Here is a 9,461-nt window from a genome sequence, read left to right as displayed (position 1 = left end):
CAGATATTACTGTTGTGTTGGCCTCATGGTAATTTTCTAATTCCTTCTTTACTTTTACATTTATTAATGGTAACTTTTCTGATAAGAAGAGATGTCCTGTATCCCTGATTTATTTATTCAAGTATTTATAATCTGTAGGGACTCCTGGATGTTTATTTTATTATATGGCTTGTAAATCCAACAATTTCTTTTCTTCTTTTTTTCCTCCCTCCCTTCCTCTTTTCCTTCCTTTCTTCTTCTCTTCTCTTTCTTTTTTTTTCTTTCTCTCACTTTTCAACTTTGGCCATTTGGAGTTCCTTGCCATTGGCTCTTGTGTCCCTTTAACATATCTCATTCTTTTCATACATTTCCTTATTTTTCCAGCATCACAAGATGTTCCAGGCTTATCTTATATTTTCTCTGCTCCAGTCCTGGTATCAGCCAGTTCTCCAAGGAGCCCGGTTTCTTTTTTGGAGAATGGCATTTAGAAGATGAAGATCTGGGTGCTGGGTGTGCTCCTTGTTACTGTAGTATCATTGATCCCAGGCCCTCTCAGTGGGTAGCATATATATTAACCCACATATACACACATATATCTACATTTATTTCTATATTCATATATCTGCATATACATTAAAAACTGAGTTCATACTGGTATCTCTGATTCCAATCTAACACCGCCAAGGTCTTTCTAACCTTCCTCTTTTCCTTATTTTTAACTTCTTTTTCCCACAGTGAGAAAGCTGGATCTCAAGACGTGTAATATCTTTATTTATTTGTTCAATCCTAGAATACACATAAAGGATTATAGAATTGCTAGCCCATACCCCTATGAGAAACAGATTTGCTAAATAGAGTATAATATTTTTGTGTACAGTGTGAGATATGGACCTAATTTTACCTTTTCTAAACAACTTGTCAGCATCCATAAGTTGTTCCAGCACCATTTATTAAAAAGTCCATTTTTATCCCAGTGATTTAAGATGCCATTTTGTCATATACTCAATGTTCATCTATATTTGTATCTGTTTCTGGACTTTTTATCCTATTCTGTTGATCTATTTGTCTATTCATGTGCCCATACCACACTTTTAATTACAGAAGTTTTATAGTATATTTTAATGTCTGGTAGGGCTAGTTCCTCTCTGTAGTTTTTCTTTTTCATTGTTTTCCTGGCTATCCTTGCATATTTGTTTTTCCATGTAAATTTTAGTTATCAACTTGTCTAACTCTATTAAATAACTTCTTGGTAATTTTTGGGGGGTTGCATTGAGTTGATAAATTAATATGAGGTAAACTGTCATGTTTAATGCCAAGTCACCTATCCAAGAACAGAGGATGTCTTACCATTCGTTAAAGTCTACTTTTGTTTCTTTCAGGAGGTCTGATATGTCTATGATAATTTGCACCAGTCTCTTGGCTGTTTACCTTCCTCAGCTTCTCTGCACACACGTTCTGGGCAATGCCCTTACAGATCCTTCCCTCTATCCGGCTGCCTCATAGCCCCTAACACACATTTTAAAAAAGAAGAAAAGAAAAAAAAAGAGAAAAAAAAGAAAAGGTAACTTGTTACAGGCTCAATTGTGTCCCCCACACAAACGAATTTATATTGATGTACTAACCTCAGAATGTAACCATATTTGGAGATTGGGTCCATACAGAGGTGATTAAGTTAAAATGAGGTCATTAGGGTGACCTTAATCTAATCTGATAAAAAGGGTAAATTTGGACACAGATTTGTAGTAAGGGAAGATCATATGAGGACACAAGGAGAAGACAGCCATCTAGAAGCCAAGGAGAGAGGCCTCAGAAGAAAGCAACCCTGTTGACAATTTAATCTTATACTTTTAGCCTTTAGAACTGTGAGAAAATCAATTTCTGGGGTTTAAGCCACCTAGCTTGTGATACTGTGTTACTGCAGCCTTAGCAAACTAATATATTTATCTAGAGAAAATTTTACTTATATCAAGAGACTAGCCCTATTGATTAATTAATAATCAGTGTTTCTTTGCAAATTCTACTCGAGATAGAATTTTAGACGTGCTCTAAAATTTGGACGTGCTCTGATCCTCAATGTTGCTGTCATTGAATCAGCCAATATACAAGTGACATGATCAATATTTTCAAGCCGTGTCCTCAGGGGTGCTAGAAATGTGACTTTATTTTTTCTATAATCCATCCTTATCTCTATCTTGAGTCTCATTTCTGCTTGGTGGCAGAAAATTTACCCGGTTAATTCCAGTTTTGATTAATTATTTCAGATTAGGTCCATTTTGGGACTTTTTCTTCCCAAATGACTTCTCAGAGATTGGTTCAGAAAAATGCAGTAATCAGTCATGTTTTGTAATGGCCAGGCTTGATAGTGTATCCTCTTATCATCGCCTTCCCTGTTTCTCTCCCTATCTTTCATGCCTGCCTTTTGTACTCCCTAAAATATGTAGCAGATAGACCTTCTTAAGGCTGTCCTTTTTCTGCAGACTAAAACAGTGCCTTTGCTTGTCTCTGTGGGCCCCACTTGGAAATGAGCCCCATCCTACTTTGCTCTCTGAATGCCAAAATTATCTGAAAAGGAGCATTTATTCATCTACCCTTTCCCTTACTCTGAGACCTGATCCTGGGTAGGAGATGCAGTGTTTAAAGTCCCTTCTTTAAAGCTGGGGACTGCCCACCCCCCCACTCATATGGAACTTCCTTATTCTTTCCAATGTCACATCCCACTCTGCGTATATTCTATAATTTATTCAACTGGTAACCCATCAGTGGATATCCTTTGTTATTGCAAACTATATGGTAGTGAATATCCTTGTACATTTGTACATTTGATAGACATTTGCAAATTGATCCACATATTGTCTGTACAGTCTCCCATTGTCTCTATTCTCTCCTCAGCGTTGTGTGAATTTCATCCTACAAGTCACCAACAATTTCACCAACATTTAGGGCTATCAAACTTTTCGATATTTGACAATCTCGCAGATAAAAAAAAAATTGTACCTAAATTTGTTTAGATGTTTATTTCTCTTTTTCTGACTTAGATAATGCAATTTTTCATATATTTAAGAGCTATTTGTAGTTTTTGTAGCTTATCTGTTCCTGTCCTTTTTTCCATTCTTCTACTGAGTTGTTGGTGTTATTGATTTTTCTGAGACCATTATAAAGGAAATTATCCCTTTGTCTTTGACATGTTTCAACCATGTTTTCCCTTGATTTTTCATTTGTATTTTAACTTTTCTTACAGTGAGTTTTGCCATGAAGAATTTTTAATTTTGTTATTAACTTTATCAGTTGTTTTCTTTGCCATCTTAAAACATCTGTGAATATTTAAGACTAGGAGTAGTAGCAAAGAAGTTGCTTTTTTCTTTTCCTACCTGCCAGAACTGAAAGCAGGAGGCAGTATCAGTGTTTCTTTCAAACTTTACCCTAAGTAGCTCCTCTGTATGACTACATCAGAGTGGATCTGAAGTGTTGTTATCCAGTTCTAACGAAAGAAAAACTCTCTGGTTGGTCCCAATTTGCAGACCTACCGGTGCCTTGTGTATTCCTTCAAGACTATGGACAAGTTTTTCTGAAAAAAGGAAGAAACAAAACAAAACTAATGCTGTAGAACAGTCACTTGACGTGATGCCATGCATGAGAAAATCAAGTTTTGTTATAATTATTCCACTACTGATAACTGCTTCATTGCCCAAGTTAATAGATAAGAGTGATACAGAGAAAAAGAGGATATTGTGCTTTTTGCTATTATTTCTTGACAGATTTCAATGAAATAAAGAAGACTATTCTTTAGAACATGTTTTAACATTTATAACACTTTTTCAAAAACTTCTAGTATGATAATATTACTAGACTAGGGCAGGTAAGAATGGTCTTCTTACAAAAGGAATTTCATTTCCAATTGCTGCAGAACTGGAGTTTGTGATTTCCTCTCTTATCACTAGCATAACTTTAAATAATCTGGCAAGGCTCTTCAATTAATTGGATGCATGCCCTCTTGTGTGCCTCAAGTAACCTCTTCCATGTTGACTGCATGGTTTATTGTTAGGAAGAAAGGATGACCTTAAGAAACAACTGAGCCTATGGGCTCATTATTGTCCATAGGTGGGCTTAACATCAGCTAACTAAGGCTGGGATTATAGTCTTGGTTAAAAATTTCTCCAAATTTAAGTGTACTGCACCCCTACAACCATCTTTCAACAGGATATAGAAAAAGAAAAGAGCAAAAACCCATTTGGCAGTGCAACTCATTCACTGGGATATTGTAAGAAATCTTCTTTAAACAAATTTAAAGCCACACATTAACTTGTATTTGCTATTTGTTAGGGACCCTCAAACTCTTCTGATGATCACATGAATTTCTTCCCAAAGGTGCAGGGACTTCCTGACTTAGGGATAAGGAAGGGGTTAATAAGAACTGCCAGTTTATTTATTTTTTCCTTTAAAAATATTTGGCTCCCACATACAATTTTGCTTTCTATTGCTTAATGCCATTTGAAAATTACTTTTTTAAAAAAAATTAATGTATTTATTATTTATTTTTGGCTGCATTGGGTCTTTGTTGCTGCATGTGGGCTTTAGTTGCGGTGAGTGGGGGCTACTCTTCGTTGTGGTGCATGGGCTTCTCATTGTGGTGGCTTCTCTTGTTGCAGAGATGGGCTCTAGGCATGCAGGCTTCAGTAGTTGTGGCATGCGGGCTCAGTTGTTGTGATGCGTGGGCTCTAGAGCGGAGGCTCAGTAGTTGTGGCACATGGGCTTAGTTGTTCCGCAGCATGTGGGATCTTCCTGGACCAGAGCTTGAATCTGTGTTCCCTGCATTGGCAGGCGGATTCTTAACCACTGCGCCACCAGGGAAACCCTGAAAATTACTGTTAAGTGACATAAACTTACGAAGTTGTGACCAAGTATCCAAGTGCTGAGGCAGAATTTAATGCTTCCTTTCTTTTCTTAAAAGAAAAATCTCAGTCGTTCTATCTTTTACATCAGAAAAAACCACACAGGAACCTAACTTAAAAAAAATTTGTGGAGACCTTCAAGATGTCGGAGGAGTTAAGACGTGGAGATCACCTTCCTCCCCACAAATACATCAAAAATACATCTACATGTGGAACAGCTCCTACAGAACACTTACTGAACGTTGGCAGAAGACCTCAGACTTCCCAAAAGATATATATATATTTTCCCTTTTTCTCTTCTTGTGAGTGTGTATGTGTATGCTTTGTGTGATTTTGTCTGTATAGCTTTGCTTTTACCATTTGGTCTAGGGTTCTGTCTGTCTGGTTTTTTTTCCTTCTTTTTTTTTTTTTTTTAACTATAGTTTTTAGTGCTGGTTATCATTGATGGATTTCTTTTTTGGTTCGGTTGCTCTCTTCTTTCTTTCTTTTTTTTATTACTTTTTAATTTTTAAAAATTTTTAATGATTTTCTTTATTTTTTATTTTAATACCCTTATGTTATTTTATTTTATTTTTCTTCCTTCCTTCCTTCCTTCTTTCCTTCCTTCCTTCCTTTCTTTCTTCCTTTCTTTCTTTTCTTTCTTTTTTTCTCCCTTTTCTTCTGAGCCGTGTGGCTGACAGGGTCTTCATGTTCCAGCCGGGTGTCAGGCCTGTGCCTCTGAGTTGAGAGAGCTGACTTCAGGACATTGGTTCACCAGAGACCTCCTGGCTCCACATAATATCAAATGGCAAAAACTCTCCCGGAGATCTCCATCTCAATGCTAAGACCCAGATTCACTCAACGACCAGCAAGCTAAAGTGCTGGAGACCCTATGCCAAACAACTAGCAAGGCAGGAACACAACCCCACCCATTAGCAGAGAGGCTGCCTAAAATCATAATAAGGTCACAGAAACCCCAAAACACACCACTGGACATGGTCCTGCCCACCAGAAAGACAAGATCCAGCCTCATCCACCAGAACACAGGCACCAGTCCCCTCCACCAGGAAGCCAACACAATGCACTGAACCAACCTTAGCCACTGGGAGCAGACACCAAAACAACAGGAACTATGAACCTGCAGCCTGGCAAAAAGGAGACCCCAAACACAGTAAGTTAAGCAAAATGAGAAGACAGAGGGACACACAGCAGAGGAAGGAGCAAGGTAAAAACCCACCAGACCAAACAAATGAACAGGAAATAGGCAGTCTACCTGAAAAAGAATTCAGAGTAATGATAGTAAAGATGATCCAAAATCTTGGAAATAGAATGGAGAAAATATAAGAAACGTTTGATAAGGACCTAGAAGAATTAAAGAGAAAACAAACAATGTTGAACTACACAATAAATGAAATTAAAAATTCTCTAGAAGGAATCAATCACAGAATAACTGAGACAGAAGAACGGATAAGTGACCTGGAAGATAAAGTAGTGGAAATAACGACTACAGAGCAGAATAAAGAAAAAAAGAATGAAAAGAATTGAGGAGAATCTCAGAGACCTCTGGGACAACATTAAATGCACCAACATCTGAATCATAGGGGTCCCAGAAGAAGAAGAGAAAAAGAAAGGGACTGAGAAAATATTTGAAGATATTATAATTGAAAACTCCCCTAATATGGGAAAGGAAATAGTCAATAAAGGACAGGAAGTGCAGAGAGTCCCATACAGAATAAATCCAAGGAGAAACACGCCAAGACACATATTAATCAAACTATCAAAAATTAAATACAAAGAAAAAATATTAAAAGCAGCAAGGGAAAAACAACAAATTACATACAAGGGAATTCCCATAAGGTTAACAGCTGATCTTTCAGCAGAAACTCTGCAAGCCAGAAGGGAGTGGCCGGACATATTTAAAGTGATGAAAGGGAAAAGCCTATAACCAAGATTACTCTACCCAGCAAGGATCTCATTCAGTTTCAATGGAGAATTTAAAACCTTTACAGACAAGCAAAAGCTAAGAGAATTCAGCACCACCAAACCAGCTTTACAACAAATGCTAAAGGAACTTCTCTAGGCAGGAAACACAAGAGAAGGAAAATACCTACAATAATAAACCCAAAACAATTAAGAAAATGGTAATAGGAACATACATATCGATATTAACCTTAAATGTAAAAGGATTAAATGCTCCAACCAAAGACATAGACTGGCTAAATGGATACAAAAACTTGACCTGTATATATGCTGTCTACAAGAGACCCACTTCAGACCTAGGGACACATACAGACTGAAAGTGAGGGGATGGAAAAAGATATTCCATGCAAATGGAAATCAAAAGAAAGCTGGAGTAGCAATTCTGATATCAGACAAAATAGACTTTAAAATAAAGACTATTACAAGAGACAAAGAAAGACACTATGTAATGATCAAGGGATCAATCCAAGAAGAAGATATAACAATTGAAAATATTTATGCACCCAACATAGAAGCAACTCAATATATAAGGCAAATACTAACAGCCATAAAAGGGGAAATCAACAGTAACACATCTTAGTAGGGGACTTTCACATCCCACTTTCACCGATGGACAGATCATCCAAAATAAAAATAAATAAGGAAACACAAGCTTTAAAGGATACATTAAACAAGGTGGACTTAACTGATATTTATAGGATATTCCATCCAAAAACGACAGAATACACTTTCTTCTCAAGTGCTCATGGAACATTCTCCAGGATAGATCATATCTTGGGTCACAAATCAAGTCTTGGTAAATTTAAGAAAATTGAAATCATATCAAGTATCTTTTCTGACCACAACGCTATGAGACTAGATATCAATTACAGGAAAAAATCTGTAACAAATACAAACACATGGAGGCCAAACAATACACTACTTAATAACCAAGAGATCACTGAAGAAATCAAAGAGGAAATCAAAAAATACCTAGGAAAAATTGACAATGAAAACACGATGACCCAAAACCTATGGGATGCAGCAAAAGCATTTCTAAGAGGGAAGTATATAGCAATACAATCCTACTTCAAGAAACAAGAAACATCTCAAATAAACAACCTAACCTTACACCTAAAGCAATTAGAAAAAGAAGAACAAAAAATCCCCAAAGTTAGCAGAAGGAAAGAAATCATAAAGATCAGATCAGAAATAAATGAAAAAGAAATGAAGGAAAACAATAGCAAAGATCAATAAAACCAAAAGCTGGTTCTTTGAGAAGATAAACAAAATTGAGAAACCATTAGCCAGACTCATCAAGAACAAAAGGGAGAAGACTCAAATCATTAGAATTAGAAATGAAAAAGGAGAAGTAACAACTGACACTGCAGAAAAACAAAGGATCATGAGAGATTACTACAAGCAACTATATTCCACTAAAATGGACAAACTGGAAGAAATGGACAAATTCTTAGAAAAGCACAATGTTCCAAGACTGAACCAGGAAGAAATAGAAAATGTAAACAGACCAATCACAAGCACTGAAATTGAAACTGTGATTAAAAATCGTCCAACAAACAAAAGCCCAGGACCAGATGGATTCACAGGCAAATTCTATCAAACACTTAGCAAAGAACTAACACCTATCCTTCTCAAACTCTTCCAAAATACAGCAGAGGGAGGAACACTCCCAAACTCATTCTACAAGGCCACCATCACCCTGATACCAAACCAGACAAAGATGTCACAGAGAAAGAAAACTACAGGCCAATATGTCTGATGAACACAGATGCAAAAATCCTCAACAAAATTCTGGCAAATAGAATCCAACAGCACATTTAAAGGATCATACACCATGATCAAGTGAGGTTTATCCCAGGAACACAAGGATTCTTCAATATATGCAAATCAATCAGTGTGATAAAACATATTAACAAATTGAAAGATAAAAACGGAGCTGGAGGAATCAGGTTCCCGGATTTCAGATTATACTACAAAGCTACAGTAATCAAGACCGTATAGTACTGGCACAAAAACAGAAATATAGATCAATGGAACAGGATAGAAATCCCAGAAAGAAACCCATGCACATATGTTCACCTTATCTTTGATAAAGGAGGAAAGAGTATACAATGGAGAAAAGACAGCCTCTTCAATAAGTGGTGCTGGGAAAACTGGACAGCTAACATGTAAAGGAATGCAATTAGAACAGTCCCTAACAACATACACAAAAAGAAACTCAAAATGGATTAAAGACGTAAATGTAGGGCTTCCCTGGTGGCGCAGTGGTTGAGAATCTGCCTGCCAATGCAGGGGACACGGGTTCGAACCCTGGTCTGGGAAGATCCCACATGCCACGGAGCAACTAGGCCCGTGAGCCACAATTACTGAGCCTGCGCGTCTGGAGCCTGTGCTCCGCAACAAGAGAGGCCGCGATAATGAGAGGCCCCGCGCACCGCGATGAAGAGTGGCCCCCACTTGCCACAACTAGAGAAAGCCCTCGCACAGAAACGAAGACCCAACACAGCCATAAATAAATAAAATAAATAAAATAGTGTTTAAAAAAAAAAAAAAAAAAAAGATGTAAGTGTAAGGCCAGACACTATCAAACTCTTAGAGGAAAACATAGGCAGAACACTCTATGACATAAATCAC

Source organism: Eschrichtius robustus, chromosome 3, assembly GCF_028021215.1.
Source record: "Eschrichtius robustus isolate mEscRob2 chromosome 3, mEscRob2.pri, whole genome shotgun sequence".
NCBI lineage: Eukaryota > Metazoa > Chordata > Mammalia > Artiodactyla > Eschrichtiidae > Eschrichtius > Eschrichtius robustus.
Note: the sequence above shows the minus strand (reverse complement) of the source record.